This window comes from Chionomys nivalis, chromosome 18 (genome assembly GCF_950005125.1).
Source record: "Chionomys nivalis chromosome 18, mChiNiv1.1, whole genome shotgun sequence".
NCBI lineage: Eukaryota > Metazoa > Chordata > Mammalia > Rodentia > Cricetidae > Chionomys > Chionomys nivalis.
The window spans coordinates 31636675-31655223 of NC_080103.1; the positions used below are offsets into that span (position 1 = coordinate 31636675).

The 18549-nt window shown below is 39.7% G+C and overlaps 1 pseudogene; it reads right to left on the minus strand.

Annotated features, from left to right (window-relative positions):
* LOC130889349 (protein S-Myc-like) overlaps positions 1–5534 on the minus strand; it is a 62089-nt pseudogene extending 56555 nt beyond the window's left edge.
* Positions 5535–18549: the final 13015 nt, after the last annotated feature.

Below are 18549 nucleotides of genomic sequence, written 5' to 3' on the forward strand. Positions count from 1 at the left end.
ATAAAAAACCGGAGAACAGTAACCCATAAGGACTTACGATGTGCAATAAGAATGGAAATAGGCTTTGAGATAAAAAAGAAGGAAGATGCGCACATGTGCACATGGTCCTAAAATCTTGCCGAAGTTTGCTAAAATTACTGAAATGCACATTTCTGAGCAGTCAGCACAGAACAGCACTCCTTTACTTGTGGGAGACATCTGGAGACCCTCCAGTGGCTGCCAGAGACTGTGGGTGGCAGTAAGTCCTATATAAACTATGTTATTTCATGTACATTTACTGTGATAGAATATAACCTGTAAATGATGTACAGTCAAAGACGAGCAATAATAAGTAATGAAATAGGAAAATTAAAACAATACTCTGTAATAAAATTAGTGTTGATTCAGTCTTTCCTTCATATTTCCATTCTTCTTATGATAATATAAGAGGACCCAGTGGCTATACGAAGAGATGTAGGAAGCCAGAAGATGGAGTCACTGTGATCCAATGTTAGGTATTATGTAAGGGTTACTTGAACATAGTATTGCCATACTATGTCAGTTGACCCGGTCACAAGAGGTGGTGACCAAGTGACTAAAGGAGGGGTGGTAGTGGGTACAGGCTAGACTCACAGGAGAAAGGGTTAACTCATGCTCCTGGCGAGGTGGCATGAGATAGACTGAGGTGACATCAGGCCGCTCCGGAAGTGACCATTTTAAACCTTATGCGCTCCTGTCTCCTGGACCTTGACACTTCATATTCTTGGACTGTGACTGAGCATGACTAGTGGAAGCCGAGGAAAGCACAACTGTGGATGGGGCGCATGGCCACCGTAGGCTGGAAGAACGTGTATTTTAAGACGTTTGGATACATGTGTGGATGATGGATTTCCAGCGTGCTATCTAGGAAAATGACCTTGGCATTCCGATGGAAACATAATAGGCAGCAAACATACTTCTCACAAACCATTTGTTTGAACTGTTTGTAGAAACAGACTTTTCCAGCCAGGGAGCTGAGCTGTACACACCAATAGGACATGTCCTGTTGGTTATGTGTGAATAATAGTTTTCAAAACACGGAGGAAAAAAAAATCACAAATCTCTCCTACTAAAAATAGCAGTTGTTGAGATCCCTGGAGAAACTGTTGCCTGATAAATCAAAGATGAGGCAATGCTTAGGGCAAAGGGAAGAATAATCATAGCCACATAAATCTGTCCAGCAATCCGTGGAGAAGGAAAACAAAGGCCTTACTTTCCAGTTTATTCTCCATGTTCAGTTAAAATGATTTTTTATTTTTAATGATTATGTAGTTAAAAGAGTTACCAAAAATTATTCACATATTTTATTATGAAATTTTATTTTTCCAAGTGAAAACTGTTTTTTTCAACTTTTAAGATTGTTTTAATTTTAAAGATTTCAATGTTTTTTGTAGACATCCAATCTTAATTACTAGTGAGAATCACATCTCTGCTTTACAAATTAAGAAACTGAAAATCAGTAACTTGTTCTGATTGGTCTACTGACTGGAGCCATTCACATTTTATTTTGTTGAAGTGGGAAAAGAGTGGGATAAAATCCGTTATTGGGGGGGGGGATTTGGGAGATTTCAATGGCATTTGGTCTCATGTGGGTCCCATGATAATTGCATGGGCCATGCAGACTATTCAACAGATTGCCAAAACATTTGGAAAGACAAGACATCAAGACAGCCAGTGTTGGAATTTGAATACTTTTGACTTGAAATACAAGCTATCAGTGTAAGTCCCTTGGTGCAATTTCTCATTTTTTTCCTTCCTTACTCCTTCTTTCCCTCCTTCTACCACTTTCTGTGTGTCTATTCTCAGAAATATATATCACTTAAAAACTGAACTTATCAGAAAGCTGCTCCCTCCAGCACAGACTTTTTTGAGCTACCAAAAGTTGTATTTGCTCTGGACAAAGGTCTGGAAAGTAGCTGATGTGTTCTGTTCTGCACAATGCAGTGATAGTTATGCAGAATGAGATGAAGAACCATTCCACAGGGTAGAATCGTGTATGGTCAGCGACTCAGCTCTGTGTATCTTCATTCCATCTACTCTTCTATGTGTTCTGCTACTCAACAGTTACTATGGAAGCTTACCAAAATGGAAGCTTGGAGAAGGTGAGTGTGACATCACTGAGGGAAGGGGGGCTATATTTATGCCAAGAATGAGTATAACTTGAGGAGGTCCTGTTCTCATGGGGACAGGGTGTCACAGCAGTGCTAACAGCACCCGAGCAAGATACAATAAATACACACTACCAGAAGAGGATGAAGCAGACAACAGCTCAGTGTTGAGGGAATCTGAGAAGGTTGTCACTGAAGGGAATTTCAGAAACTAAATCAGAGCTTTCCCACAAGAGGAGCAGATAAGGAGTGGAGGAGTTGAAGGGGTCTAAAGTCCTTCCAAACTAAAATATAGTTAATTCCAACGTGTATACTTGGTCTTTGCCTTTTTAGATTGAGGTATTGGAAGGACAAAGATCATGACTTAAGCAACTTTATATCCTTCATAATATCTACTTCAGGACATTGGGTTTGGCAGTTATTCCATAAATGGGTATATTTTCAATAATTGAACTCCCAATGACTTTAGCACCTACCATTCTCACAAACGTGAATACACTCTCTGCCACTAATAGGATATTGCATTTTAGAAGAATAATACTTTTTGTTCACTTGGGTCTTAGAGATTAATGGCTCTGATTCTGTGTGAGAGCCTCTTTATCAGCAAAAGGCTTTTGTTACATTTCTAACTTGAAATAAATTACCTGAAATTTCAATTTGTCTTGAATTCTTCTGCGTTCTGTGGAGGTCACATTCTGTCACCCTTGAACAGTGGCAGCTTTGACAGAACCTGTCTCAGTAAGAAAAGGTGGTGCCGACAGCAAGATAGGATCATGTGCTTCATCCTGAGGCTTGGGGTCCCTGTCACTCCTGTCCTACAAAGAGAAATGATGGCCATACTTTCCCGAGCCCTTCAGAGACAAGCACACTGTCCACTCCTTCTGGTTTCACACAATAGCAACCTCAAAACTGAAAGATTGGCATGCATAGATAAAGGCAGATAAATAACTCCTAATTAGTGAATTCTGAAACTTTTCAGAAAAGAAGAATCTAAATCATCCATCTTTTACCATTGAAAAGAAGTTGATTACAAGGTGTCTTAGGGTTTCTACTGCGTGAAGAGACACCATGACCACAGCAACTCTTACAAAGAAAAACATTTAGTTGGAGCTGGCATACAGTTTCAGAGGTTTAGTCCATTATCATCACAGCAAGAAGTATGGCCGTATGCAGGCAGACATGGTGCTGGAGAAGGAGTTAAGAGTCCTACGTCTTGATATGCAGGCAGAAAAGGGACATTGCCACACTAGGCCTACCTTGAGCATAGGAGACCTTAGGTCCCGCCTTCACAGTGCAACACTTCCTCCAGCAAGGCCACACCTTCGTCAACAAAGCCACACCTCCTGATAGTGCCTATAACACACTCCCTATGGGTCAAGAATTCAAACATCTGAGCCTATGCGGACCATTCCTATTCAAACCACTCCACAAGGTTTCAAACAATGACCTTGTATTCTCATCGAAACAACTTCATTTGTAGGCAACAATGTGTCAAATTATTTTTTCCAAGTTATATATAAAAATAATTTGAAGAGTGAATACAGAACTAAAAAATACTCATTACCTTCTATTTAGTTACACATTGTGTATGTTTAAATTAACATTTTACACAAAGACAGAAACACAATGCCAGTTTTTCTGAATGGGGGAGATCGTGACTACTCAGATCTTAGAGACTGAAGTATCCTAGCTCTGGCCAAGTCTCTGATGAACAAACGAACAACCACAGAGCCTCACCTTCTCTTTTGATTGGTAATCTGTCGACTGAGGCTGCTCGCTCATTTCCTGACTGCTCAGACTTGAATAATCACGCAGAAACTATATTAATTACAATACTATTTGAACAATAATTTAGGTATCTTTCTAGCTAGTACTTATATCTTAAATTAACCTATTTATATTAATTTGTTTATCGCCATAAGGTTGTGGCTTACCGAGTAAGGCTCTGTTCTGGTGTCTTTCTCCTTTGGCAGCTACATGGTGTCTCTTTGACTCTGCCTATTTTCTCTCTAAATCTCTGTTTGGATTTCTTGTCTGGCTTTGCTCTGCTAAGGCATTGGCCAAAACAGCTTTATTCATTAACCAATGATAATAAAACATATCCACAGCATACATAGAGAATCTCATATCAGTCATCCCTGGGAAGCAATCCTCTGCCTTCATCATATGAGGCAGAGACACTAGACACAAGTCTTATAGTTTTTTACGGCCTGCCAAAGCAATTCATATTAGCCATCCTCAAACCAAACACCTTGCCATGCTTTTAATATGTAATTTCATTAACTGTTTTTGTGTGTGGTGGTATATGGTTATGGTACAGACCTACATATGTATGGTGTACATGTATAGAGGTCACAGGAAAATAATGGGTGTCATACTCCATCACTCTATGGGTTATTATCTTGAGACAGGCTCTCCACACCCCACCAGTCCTCATATCATAACATCACCTCCCTCTCCCTGCACAACACACACCCGTGCTGGGTTATGAGTGCCTTGCTTTATGTGAGTGCTAGGGATTTGAACTCAAATCCTCATGTGTGTGTGCTGCTCCCTGCTGGGATTTCAATAAAGACTGTGACCCATGCTATCCCATTGTCCTGCTCCTAACCGTTACTCTGGTATGTTTCTCACCTGCCCCGTGTAATGCCTGACACTATTTCCTTTCTTTGACTCATTTTACAGCAGTACCTCAGTGACCATCATATAAACAGTGTAGAACATCTGATGCAGAAGAAGGCTTAAGGTGAGGAATGTCAGGTGTTTGTCATGGTTTCTGTTATTTTTCTAGAAAAAAAGCAGTTACTGTTGCTCTTTGGGATGCAAGCAATAAATTCTAGGGAACTTTAAATTAGATGATTTGATGTTAGAAAATTTTAGAGGTCATGACTCCTCAGTACTCCCTTGTTAGAGTCTCCTCAGGCCAGCATGAACAGCATTGCTGTATCCCACAGACAAATACCCCCCTATTTTTATTCCTCTAGATTCAGAAATTTTCTCACAAGGTTCACAACTTCACAAGAAACTCTGAAGTCTCGGGAGACCCCTGCCTTTTATATATAAGACCTGTTGCTGGGGAGGTAGAGATTGATGGTGCACAGCCTGGAAGTACAGCCTGCGGCTTTCCTGAGGGGGGAGGGGCTGGGGGGGTGATCATCCACTGCTGAGGGCTCTTGTAAGAAACTTGTCACCAATGGTTCTGAAGTCATTTATCACTCATATACTCCACTCATGTGAAGTCACGCTTCACCCATGCTCCTGTTACCTCCCCTCACTTACCTTCCTGTAACTAATCCCTACAAACTCATCGGGTGGAATTATTGATTCGGCTGCTGCTGTCTGCTCTATCTGGGAGGAACTGAAAGACTCCTTAGGAGGAGCAGCACTGCTCCTCCACTGCCTGATCATTTGTGCGGGACTGTGTGCTTCACCTGGGGTCAATTGTATTTTCTCTCTCTACCCTTTCAACTGCCGTGATTATTCACACTATTTTCATTTAACAAGCAGTAGAGGGAAATGGGAAACATATGGGCCTTGATGACTAATATGATTTGTAATTTATTATATACTCAGTCATGACTCTAATGGTGAGAAGTACAGAGATTCATGGATGGGATGGATAACATATTATCTGTACCTTACAGCAAGGTTTTCTAACTTTCCTGAGAATGTATTTTTCAGCTATCAGATGGGATTACTACTTAGAGTTAGCATTTGTTGAGAGCTGATGTGATGGGCTATCACACGTTGAGCTTGTGTTATCTAATTTTGTTGTTACTGTAACTTCACAAAGTTAGCACTGTTCACGGAATTCGGAATATGTTACCCCAAATATGGTACCTGGTAACCTGAGAAACAGCACCAGCAGGAAGGCCATTCTCCAGTCTTTCCTGCTCCCTTCTTGCCCAAAGCAGGTCACATAACAAAGAAGAGAGCTCTCTGATGATCTGTCACAAGTCCCTCACTGGACAAGTGCCACCCCTGTACCCACAAGGAAGGAGCACTGTCTCTGGAGGTTGAAGGTCAGGGATCCAGAGAAGAGTCTGAACAAGAAGACCTAAGTCCTTTATGATTTATTACCATTGTGTTAGCATTAGGGTTGAAGATAAAGCTCAGGCGAGTGAGGAATAGGAGGTCAATAGAGGACTTGCAGCTGGTGTAAGACCTCCAAACTGACCAGATGAAAGGAAGGATGGGGCTCTGGAAGAGAGGACAAGGTCATTCTCTTCTACTGTGCTGTCTCTAGCACCCTTATTTTTTATTTTTGTTTTGTAGATGAAAAAAAAAAGTGACAATTAAATACATTTATTTCACCAAAACCAATATAATGACAATTGGAAGTCAGGCCTAACTTTTTCCAAATCATGGATTGCGTATGCGCTCCTTTATAACTCAGAGGTGGTGACTTTAAGTTTAGCAGAGTAGAGCTACGCAAAGAGAACTCTTTTTTTCCATATCAGGCTGTTTTCTTTGAAGATTGTAAGCTAGAAGATTTAGATGACAAGTGAATATTTGTTTTTTGAAAGTTTCCTGACAATTCTGATGTCTACCTAAGATGGAGAAGACACATTACCTTCAAATATGCTATAGGTTGCCTAAGGAAGAATGTGTGCTTGGAATCTGATACAAGCAATTTCACAATTTTAAAGTCTTTTTTTAAAAATGGGGATAAGCAAGGAACTCTATGAGAGAAGCTTGTAAATTAAAAAAATAATAATAATGTATGTTTAAACTAAAACAATTTGACATTTAATTGCCAGAATGCTGGGTCAGAGCAAAGGGCATGATTTATTAGAGCAGCATCATGCAGTCTTTTATTTCAACGGATAGACTGCAAGCTTCTTGCTGGTGAAAGAGTCCTTATTTTTCTGGCAGGCTCACACTACTCAGCGCAACACCGAATGCCTCTGTATTCATCAGACAAATGCTAATTGCTCCTCTCTGTTCAGAAAGCTCAGGAGATACCTGTTACCTGGCACTGTGAGCACCCCACATAGTCACAGATGTAAATGCACGGCAGGGTCCCCTCCTTGGTGAATGCCCAACGTCAATGATTTTGCTAAAGTTTGTCTTCTGCTATCACTGTTTGCCATGACCCTGCACACCCAGAACGTGCCCTTTCACTCCTTCTCTGCACAGACGGATAGTCGAGTCTATACCCTTGTATGTTCTCTTCGTAACCTCAGCCAAGTACTTTAATCTAGAGATTCGTCACTGATGAAATCTCTATTATATAAGAATGCTGGGTCAAGACCTTCTTCTGACAGAGCATGCAGCTCTTTTGTCTCACAATATGCTTTGTGGAATAGCACTGTCATCCTGCAATTCCTGGTGACCCCACTCACGAGGTTCATGTTGACTGGAAAATGGGTAGAATCTCCAAGTGGCCCAAGTACGAGAATTAAGGCGATGGCTTCTCTATGTGGTGATTTGAGTATCATTCTCAGGCCCTGTGCAATATTCTCATATATTCATTTTAGTTTTAAAAATATAGCTACAGTTTTTATTATCACTGTATGTTGATTTGGTACTTTGGCCTTGATGTTAATATCTTGGCTTTTACTTCGTTTTTTGTTCAAGTTTGTGCTGCATAACTTTGATCATTGACATTTTGGAATTAAATAAAATGTACTCAGAGACTTTTTCTGGGTCTATTTTATTTAGTCTATTTGTTGTTAGAACTTTGTGATTTTTAAAAAGTTTTTAATTCAATTTGTTTGTTCTTTGAGAGTTTTATACATACATACAATATATTTTATCATCTTCACTTCCTTTCCTTCCTAATGTTTCCCAGACTGTCTGTGTCTTGACTGCAGGTTGGATTACTTTATTTCTTTTATTATTTGTTCATTTTCATTTTTCAAGATAGGGTGGTCCTGGCTGCCCTGGAACTCACTCTGTAGACCAAACTGACCTTGAACTCACAGAGAACCACTTGCCTTTCCTCCTAAGTGCTGGAATTAAAGATGCAGGCCACCATGCCTGGCTAGGCAGAAATAATCTAAAATGCATGAGAACATATATATAGTTCATAGTTTCTTCAATTCTTTCTCAAAATCATTCATTCAACACTTATTCAGTTTCATTAACATTGTGTTATTTACAGAATAACTTTTAAATAATCTTAGTCAAATAAAAGGGAAATATTGAATAATGACCATATTTTGTTCTTATTTTAATAAATGCTAATGAATTTCCTTGTGTAGCTATTATCTAATTTACTTTGATATAAGCAATAATTAGCTTTCTTTGTGGCCAACATTAGCTCTGATTGGTTAATCAATCCAAATGATTGGCAGGGGAAAAAGATACTGAAATTTAAGAATGAAGATTCAAGGAAATCAATCTTATCACAGAGTAATTAATGTTAAAACTTTTTAAAATCATATGATATGAAATAATGAGTAAAGAGTCATTTAGTAAATAGTTTAAATTTCTCACCAGCAATAAAATGTTACAGATTTCTTTGGAAAAGATGTAGCATTTGATTGTCTCATTTTTGAGAAAGCTGCTTTTTCCTGACCAGCTCACAAAGTAATCTATATAATAAAATGAAACAGAATTGACGATTCATGGTCAGGAGTCAGGACTGCCAAAAAGACTCCCCAGAGGATGTTTACGTATTAAAATGTGGAAAAGCCTTCTAAAATTCACACAGAAAATGGTTTGGTACAATCGTTTAAAACTTTAATACAATGGGTAGATCCAAATCTCTGGAAGCAGCAATAAATTGTGTCAGAATATGCTGACAAGAGTGTGTTTAACGGCTTTCATCCTTGTTAATATTTTATACCACCCAAAATATGTCTGATTCCTCCCTCAGAAGTCTTCTCAAAATCTTGACCTAAATTGCTGGCACAATTTAAGAATGTAAGAGTTGGTTTTTCTATCTCTGACTCATTGAGTTCCTCATTCGGGGCTCGACAAGACTAAGGGCGTGAGGCAAAAGCAGCTCGAGCTGAATGAAAATGACTGCTGAATCATGCCAAGTGGAGGGTTTGCAAATCAAACCAGACACACACCATGGCAATATCTAGAAAAGTAGAGTGCATGTATGAAGTGTCTGACCAAGTACTGATGCTTTGTGGGACAAATGACATTATTTGCTTTGGACACAAAATTGTCTTCTTTTTTTTTCTTTTTCTTTTCTTTTCTTTTCTTTTTAAAATTAGCTCACTTAATGCATGAGAGATTGCCATATTCCTTCATTTAATGTTGCATTCTCTATAATGATTTCTGATTACCAAAATGCATAGCACACATGCTAATCAGGGCCCTTTTCACAACAAGTGCGGATGCTGAGTGCCTCCTACAAGTTTAATCACAGTGTGTGATTCACACGGTAATGGGTCATAATTGCCCCCCACCAAGTTGTCTTGAGGGTCCTACTTCCTTTTATTGCCACTGGACCTTATCAAGCACTATAATCCACCACAGTTGCCTTGAAGGTGGTAACAGATCCCTACAGGCGTAATTACTCCCAAATAAGGATGCCCAAGAAGGGTGAAGTATTGTATTTGTCCTCTCCCCAGTTTTATAATAGATTAAAAAATGAATAGCAGTATTTACACAATTTTCTATTACTGTTCACTTGTCTCTTACCTTGAGGAGCAAGCTGATTGCTATCTCCCCAGGTAATTAAATCTAGCTTGTGGCTTATGTACAGACACATTAGAAAGCCTCTTATTTTGGTTAGCTGCAGACAACCTGGGGTTCATTTTCTCTTTGATACCTGGGGAGCTATACATATAAATCACCGTTGCTTTAGAGCAGAGCAAGCTCCTTCCTTGTCTTTTTAAAACAAAATCTCGAAAATGACAAACTTTGCAAGTCACCCCTGCAGAAGGCTAGGAGCAAGTAGGACAGCCATCGTGCCTGGGGGACTGCGGCACATAGTTACCTAGATGGTAGTGTTTCAATGTTTCCCTGCCCTGGAAGCTACTATGTCCCATTCTTACATCTACATTGGTTGTTGGCTGTGGATGCCATAAGTTATTTTACCAAGTACAGGCGATGTATTTTGTAATTAGAGAAATTGTTTCAGGAGGGCTGAGGATCAGGCTCGAGGGTAGAGTGTTGGCCCAGGATGCACAAGGCTTTGGTTTTATTTACCAACACCACAAACAAAACCCAGAACAGACTCTGGGAGGACAGACCTGTTTGTAAAAGCAAAATTGTCCATGGTCATTTGACTTACTGTGTGTCATACTGTATGTCGGTCATAATAAGTTCTTAAAGAATAGTAGTAAAGAGAAGAACAACAAAAAAAATGCAATCTACCTTCAAAGATCTTACACAGTTCTTGGGGTTAGAGATAGCTCAAGTAAGTAAAAGTAAATTAAAGTCAATGAAATATAAATGAAAGATTTGATGAGCTGGAGTGGGAGGAGAGCATAAGTACATGTAGCGTAAGTGTGTGAACGGTGACAGATGTAGCAAACGCTCAGAAGATAAATTTCAAGACGATCTCGGAAAACCTTGCCTTGAACTTAGTCTACATTGTGTGTGTGTGTGTGTGTAGATGTAAGAATTTGGTATCTAATATCTTTCTTTATTGATCACTACCTTGTCTTTTGAGGACAGGGTCTCCCTTTGAACCTAGGGCTTGACAGATTGCCTAGTTTGCCAGGCCAACAAGCCCCTGGATTGGTCCGGTCTTCAGCTCCCTGGCACAGAGATTGGCGGCCTTAACAAAACAAGCAAACAGCCGACTATAGGTTCTGGGGGATTGAACTGAGGTCTTCATGCTTATGTCGCCGACAGTTTGCTGACTGAGCACATGAACATTGCCTCATTCTGTTTTTAAAATTTCCTTATAATGGAGTAATTCCAGAACTTAGCTACCCTTCAATATCCTCTCTCTCGCTCTCTTTCTTCCTATTTTTCTTATTTCTCTTTTTATTATCAAGACTATTCCTGATAATTGCTCAAAAAAATGAACATAGTATTCCCACATGACCCAATAAATCTAGTCCTAACAAGACTGTCTATTTGGCTGCACAGAGACATATCTAGATTGGTAAAGCACCTTTTTAGGTGTGTTTGCAAGGCCATTTCTCGAGAGGACTAACCCAGAGGGAAAGGCCCATCCTGAATGTTCAGTGTGATCGTGTAGACTTGGGGCCCAGAATGAATGAAAGTGGATAAAGGAAAAAGTTGCAGAGAATGCAAACATTTCTCTATTTTTCTGTTTCCCATCCAACACAGTGTGGGCTTCTGTGCCCTAGCAGAGACTCCTTTCCACCAGGAGGGAAACAAGCATGCCCCCCCCCCCCCGCAGCTGTTTAAATCAGGCGTTCTGTCAGTGATGAGGAAAGCTAACTAGCACAATGGGCTTCAATACCGTGCTGATAAAAACCCCATTTATAACAACCAAAGGATTAGATGTTCTGGTAGATACACATAATGGAATATTATTCAGTCATCAAATGAAACACCATTGCCTGAAAACATGCTACGTCCAAGCAGCCAGACAGGACAGGTCACTTATATTGTGATTCCTTTGAAGAGAAAGCAAGACCAAGTAAGCAAGATTTAGAGACCTGCCAATTACAGGTTTCAGAAATGAAAAAAATGAAAAAAAAAAAGTGCAGTGGGTTAGTTACCTTTTTGTCCCTATGACAAAACACCAGAGATAACATATAAAGAGCAAAGGCAGTTTTGGCTTACAGTTTCAAGGTTTAGTCTATGGTGAGTTAGCTCCATTGGGAACTGTAGTGAGGACAGTGTAGGTAAGAGCAAAGCTGTTGTCTTTATCTCTTATGGTGCCTGGAGAGAGCAAGAGTAAGTGAAAAAGGGATGGGGGGAGGAAGGGAGAAGGGATTCAGAGAGGGAGGAAAGCACAGAGGGAGCAGGATCCCTGAGTGCAGGATCCCGATATCCCATTCAAGAGCACAGCCCATGAACTAACTTCCTTTCATCTCCCGACTTTTTACCAATTCTCAGTCGGATCTCTTCCAGCTTGAGACCAAGACTTTAAGAATTCATGAACATTTGGGGTGTGTCTTAGTAACTGTTTTGTTGCTGTGAAGAGACACCTGGGACTACAGACAGTCTTAGAAAAGAAAGCATTTAAATGGAGGTACTGACCATTTCAGAGGTTTAGTCCGTTACCATCAAGGTGGGGAGCGTCATGGCAGGGAGACATGGTGTTGGATAAGTAGTTGAGAGGCACACACTGTAGGCAGAAAGAGAGACCGGGCCTGGCATGGGCTTTTGAAACCTCAAAGTCCACTTCCAGCGGCATACTTCCTCCAACAAGGCCACGCCTTTTAATCCTATAAAAAAAGTTCTACTTTCTGGTGACTAAACTTTCAAATCTATGAGCCTTAGGGGACATTCTTATTTAACCACCACAGGGAAATACTTAAATCCAACTCATAGTGGTGAGAACCATACCTATTTGTGGATATATATATATATATATATATATATATATATATATATATATTGCAGTTAGGAACTATTAACTTTTCTGATTTAGTAAAGTGGTGGCATAAGGTTCTCCTCCAAAATCCATAGCCTCCTAAGTCCTAGAAAGTAAGATAGGTTTCCAGTACCAGTTGTATCTGCCTCCTGTCAACTGTGGCCTTAAGTCTAATTAGAGAGATGCCTGTTATCACTAAGATATGAGTGCCACTATTGCACCCTTAGGGATATCTTGCCAGGCTGGTCATTGTGTCTCGTGCGCATTATAGCTGGATAGGACCATTGTTTGCTCCCCTCCATGGTCAGCTTGCATGGTACCTTTTGGCACTATGAAAGTTAATTCTTAGGGCATGGGTTTTCAGCTCCGTTCCTCCTAGAGCTGAAAAATTTTAAAAACCATTGAAGCAGCATCTGAATGGGAGAGGAGCAATACAACGCAGAGCCAGAGAGGCAGAGTTGCAGAAGCCATGTGAATATGTTATCATGATTACTTCTCCTCTTGGTCTCGCAATTAAAAAGGCCATTGAGACAAAATGAGTTTTTCAATGTGTTATGGGAAGGAAGTTCTGTGAATTCAGTTGTTGTTGCTGATGTTAAATCAAATGTTGAATCAGGTTGTTCAAATGATGTCTATTTTAAACACATGTGGGGGGAAAACCATGTTGCTTTAATAACTCTTTAAAAGAGTTTGTTTCTTGTTAAATACTAAAAATTACCATCATTTTGCTGGTTGTAGAACATCAGACAGAAGATAAAATAATTTTAGATTTCCACAATAGATCTTTCAGATTACCCTTAAAACACCTGCATATTCTAGAATAATTAAACAGAAGTACTTGCCGATATTTTTTTCCAAGGTCATCTAGGGATTATCCCCTGAGTTGCTTTAAAATAAAAATAATAAAAGAAACTTAATGTGGATTGTAATTACTTAGAGCACAGTAAAATAAAACTACAGCAAATTCCTTCACAGTTGAGCTAAACTGTTTAACACATGGAATGTCTAATTGACAATTCTGTACCAAAGTGTAAATTTGTCAAGGAAGGATACACAACAAGTCCCTTCTTCTTTCTCTTCTTTCTTAACATCTCAGCAAGCGCTGTTGTGATTTGGATCTATTACTTCTGAATATTGCATGAAGCTGACAAGCACTTGTCATTTAAGGACCACATGGAGGCATTTAGTTTTCCATTTAGACATAATAACACATTATGCAAATCAGCCTGCAAAGGAGAGCTGGAGGCTGACATGAAATAAACTGTCAAATGCAAGTTCTAATAAATGAACATTTCTTTATAGATTGTCTTAATTTGGGGAGTTGAAAAAAAATTCTCTTGGCTGTGGTGAATCAGGGACCTTACTGTTGTGCTTTGTAGAAGCTTCAGTGTTTGACTTGACAACCATATCCCTCCCTCTAATTATATCAAAAAGTTTGGTTCAAGGAAAGCCCTCAAAACTGAAACTTAAAAGAAAATATATATATAAATAAATTGCATCCCTCTACTTCATGATTCAGAAACACTAGAGTGTGATTTATTCACACATGGGTTCTCAGTCCTTAATCTGGGCTGCCCTACCAGAGGTCTAAGACTTGCTATTTTTTATGCATGTATGTAGTGTACGCATGTGCGGGTATGCTTGTGTTTGGAGTTCAAGGGTTTACACCAGTGCCTTCCTCTATCATGTCTTGGTGTTGAGACATGGTTTCCCATTGAACCTGAGCTTGAAACTTACCAATGTGCTAGGCTGGCTGACCACTGAGCTCCTTGGACCCATATGTTAATGCTGTCCCATCTCTGTTTCCCTATACTCAGCTACAATTCCAGAAAGCCAGCATTTGTATGTGAGTTCTGGGGGCAAATTTAGGTCCTTGTGACTGTGACAGCAGGCACTTGACAAGCTGGACTGTCTCCCCAATTCTGTTCTTTTATTTTCATCTAGTCATTCTCTAGAATTCAGAGACCTTTTTGGTAGTTAGGATTTTGATCACATCTAGTTTCTCAAGGAATACAACCAAGGCCGGGCGGTGGTGGCGCAAGCCTTTAATCCCAGCACTCGGGAGGCAGAGACAGGCGGATCTCTGTGAGTTCGAGACCAGCCTGGTCTACAGAGCTAGTTCCAGGACAGGCTCCAAAACCACAGAGAAACCCTGTCTCGAAAAAAACCAAAAAAAAAAAAAAGAATACAACCAAATGTCCAAGAAGCCCCATTAAACTGTCATATTCCTGGAAATCTTGTTTCAAATGTATATTTTCTAGTCTCAAGAAAGATTACCCAGGTCAGTAGTACTGAGGGATAAGGCCCATGAGTTTACACTTTTAAAAAGTAGCTGAGCAATTATTATGCACAATAGAGACCAAGAACCTTCGGATGCTATGATCTATGAAGTTCTATGGCAATTACAATCTCAAGATGGCTGAAGCTGGCATTTGTGTTTCAGATTAGGTGCAGCAAGAATTGGGAGTTGATTTATTTTGGGTGACTCTGGTTCTGGATGTATCTCTGGAAACTCAGAGAGTCCTTATTCCACATTTCTCACTTTATGGAACAGACCCTCGTGAGGTAAGATGGAAAATTCAACCAGACAGAATCGGGACAATGGACAGAACCATGACAATGGCCTCTAGAGTCAGACCTGCTAAGGGACGGAATATACGAAGTGGGAAAATCCCACTGGGAAAGTAAGTGAGAGAGGACCGAGGTGATGCTATGTAGCCTCCTCTCCTGAACTAGAACTCTGCCAAGAGCCCTATTTATTTATGTATTTGTGTGTGTGTGTATGTTTGTGTGTGTATGTATTATTTTAACACTTTTCGTTCATGTGCCCAGGGTATTGTGATCATATTGACCCTTGTCCTTATTTTATCTCTTTCTCTTATATACTGTCCGCTTTCTTGCTTTTAACTAGCCCTCTTACTTTCTTATCTATTCTTAACTCACTGAGTTTAATTAATATTATTTTGTAGGAAGGAGTTTGGGTGCTGGGCTATTTACCACAGCAGAGCATGGATAACTGAATGAAATGGCATCCTTCTCTGGGCAGATATTAACTGCTAATGGATCCTTGGGGAGAGCTGTGGACTTGCAAGCCCCTCCCCTATACATTATTGACAGTTGAACAGCCCCATTCGGTGCAGATCTAGTGAGGTAGTTACAGGCACTAAACGTTCATAATTGTATCATGTAGGCAGAGACTGCTTGTTCATTTCCTGGCTGCTCAGACCCAAATAATCACACAAAAACTATATTAATTACAACACTGTTTGACCAATAGCTTAGGCATATTTTTAGCTAATTATTACATCTTAAATTAACCCATTTCTATTAATCTGTGTATTGCCACAAGGCTGTGGCCTACCGGTAAGGTTCTGACTGGTGGCTGGCGTTTTTCTCCTTTGGCAACTACGTGTTGCCTCCCTGACTCTGCCTACTTTCTCTCTATACTTCTGTTCATATTTCCTGCCTGACTTTACTCCACTAAGCCATTGGTTGAAATAGCTTCATTAATAACCAATGGCAATAAACGTATTCATAGCATACAGAGTGGACTCCCACATCAGTAACAGCTGTGTCATATTTTTGCAGTGTTTTACAGCAATCCTCTCCCCAATCCAGCTCTTGTAGTCTTTTTACCCCCTCTTCTGTGATGTTGCCTGGGCCCTGGAAGGAGAGTTACAGATGTCCTGTTTAGAGCTCAGCACTCAACCATTCTTCTCAGCACTCTTGCCAATTACGAATCTCTACAACAATTATCACCCATTTCAAAGAGAAGCATCTATAAACCAAGACTGAGAGCAGTAACAGTCTAGGGTGTAGACATAGACGTGCAGAAATTGGTTTGACTATGTGCCCATTTAGAAAAACAAAATAAAACAAAACATAAGTAGTACATTCTTTCTTAGAGCCTGTGACTTTCCCAGTCATGGGCTTTTGATCACTAGGTTTATGGTACCAACAAGCATCCTATCCAATGGAGCAGGCCTCAAATTAATTAAGAGGAGTTGATTGTGGCAAAAGTGTGCCGCAATTGCACCAATAAGCATACCCTTCCTGGCTCATTGGTACTGCAGGATTCAGGTTCCACATCTGGGTAAGACCATTGCTGAATTTTCTTTCCCAGCAGCCTTCTTTGCAGTTTCTGCCGCTAGGAATGCTAGCTAGCAGAGAGGAAGTTTCTGACTTCTCAGTGTCCTGCAACCCAAATGTATGGGGTCTTCAATAATAAGGTCCTATCATCTAGTTATGGTGGCCAACCACGGACAGTTGCAATAGTTTCTATTGTTTTGGAAACTTCTGTGGTTTCCTGGCCAACAAGTTCATAGGGAGGGAGTCTGCACTTGGCACTGGAATGTTTACTTGAAAATCTATGGCTTCAGGGAGCAGCATTATCCTCAGTAGAGTGTATTGGTTCAAACTCTTTAAAAATTATATATTATTAAGTTAATCTATAAAATAGTGCATTTGTGTGTGTGTGTTTATTAATCTTTAGATTTGGTCAGCCTCTTCTAGAGCTCTAACCTTTTCTCTACTCCAACTCCCATTATTGTTTTGTTTTGTTTTTAGCAAATCATAGGGAGGCAGTAAATTTTCTCCTTCATCCAATTGTTAAAATTCTTTAATAGGGAGTACATTAGCCTGAGGTAGGTCTGGGCCCTGGATTCCTATGTGAGAACACTGATAGTTAAATCAGTGAGGACATTACATTCACAGAAAATAAAATCTTTTTGAAGAACCAAGCAGAAACCATCAGCAAATGTCTCTCCGGGCGTTTTCCAAGAGAATTATCCCAATGAGGCAGTGGCTCAGCTATAACCAGCCAAGCATTTTTCTCTGGCTCTTGGGCCCAGTGGTCCCACAAAAGCCTTTCCTTTGGACCCCAGGCTAAATGTCTAAGCTGGTTTTGTTTTGGAGCAGCCTGATATAGGAATCCCTGCCCACTCAAACTCTGTGATTTCCACATACCAAAGTGAATCTTTTAACGTTTCTCAAATGTCTTTCTTTACCCAGTCAGTTGCTCACTGGAAACAATCACCCAGCTGCTGCCTATTTCAAAAAGGTACCTTGTCCAAAATTCAGCTTATGTTTTCCATATTACAAGTAACTGGAAATCTTCAAAGTGTCTCTCACAGACAGAGGTGAAAGGCTTTGAGCACCACAATGAACAACTAACCTTCTAGAGTATTCAGATTTAAAACTACACAGTGGAGTAAAGATGAGAACAACTATGGTATACAGACTAAGTTTCATTTTAACCTGAGTCAGCTAAGTCTAGAATGAATGCCTAACATCTTCTTTTATACTTGTCAATAGGTCTTCTTCCTCTTGATGGTATTATATCAAATTAATTTATGCAACCCCCCATCTCTCTCTCTGTGCTAGGTAAATAAGCACCACTGACCTAAGTCTCTAGTCCATCTCAGAAAATGTCTTCAGAGAACTCCCTTTAAATTGGTTTAGAGCTAAGTAAGTGCCATTCCAATTCATTCTCATAATCCAAAGAAATATAGAAACTAACCCATATTATTTTCTAAGGTTAGCAATTTTGGTTCTAAAGGAAATGCTTTTCAAGTACACAAGACTTGAATAAGAAGAATTTATTATATTTGGCTTAATAAAATGAGTGTCTCCTGAGATCTTTTGAATAACATAAGCTTATATATTATTTATTCTGAGTAAGTTCACGGGCCATATACGATAATATTATATTTATTTGGTGTGTAAGATCATGAAAAGTGTAAACTAAACTTAAGAATAAATACGTGTATAAGGAAAGATGCAGAAGAAACAAATACAAGTGATTTGATCTGTATCAGGCACAGTAGCAAAGGAAAAAAATCCATCTTTTATGACTCAATAACATTCTGATCTAACATACATGCGTTGTAAAAGTTGTGGGGAAATAACTTGAAAGGTTGGTTAGCTTTGTTTACTGTCTTAGGAAGCTTCTATGAATAATCCATATAATTGAAAGTGCGCACATTAACTTAATGTTGG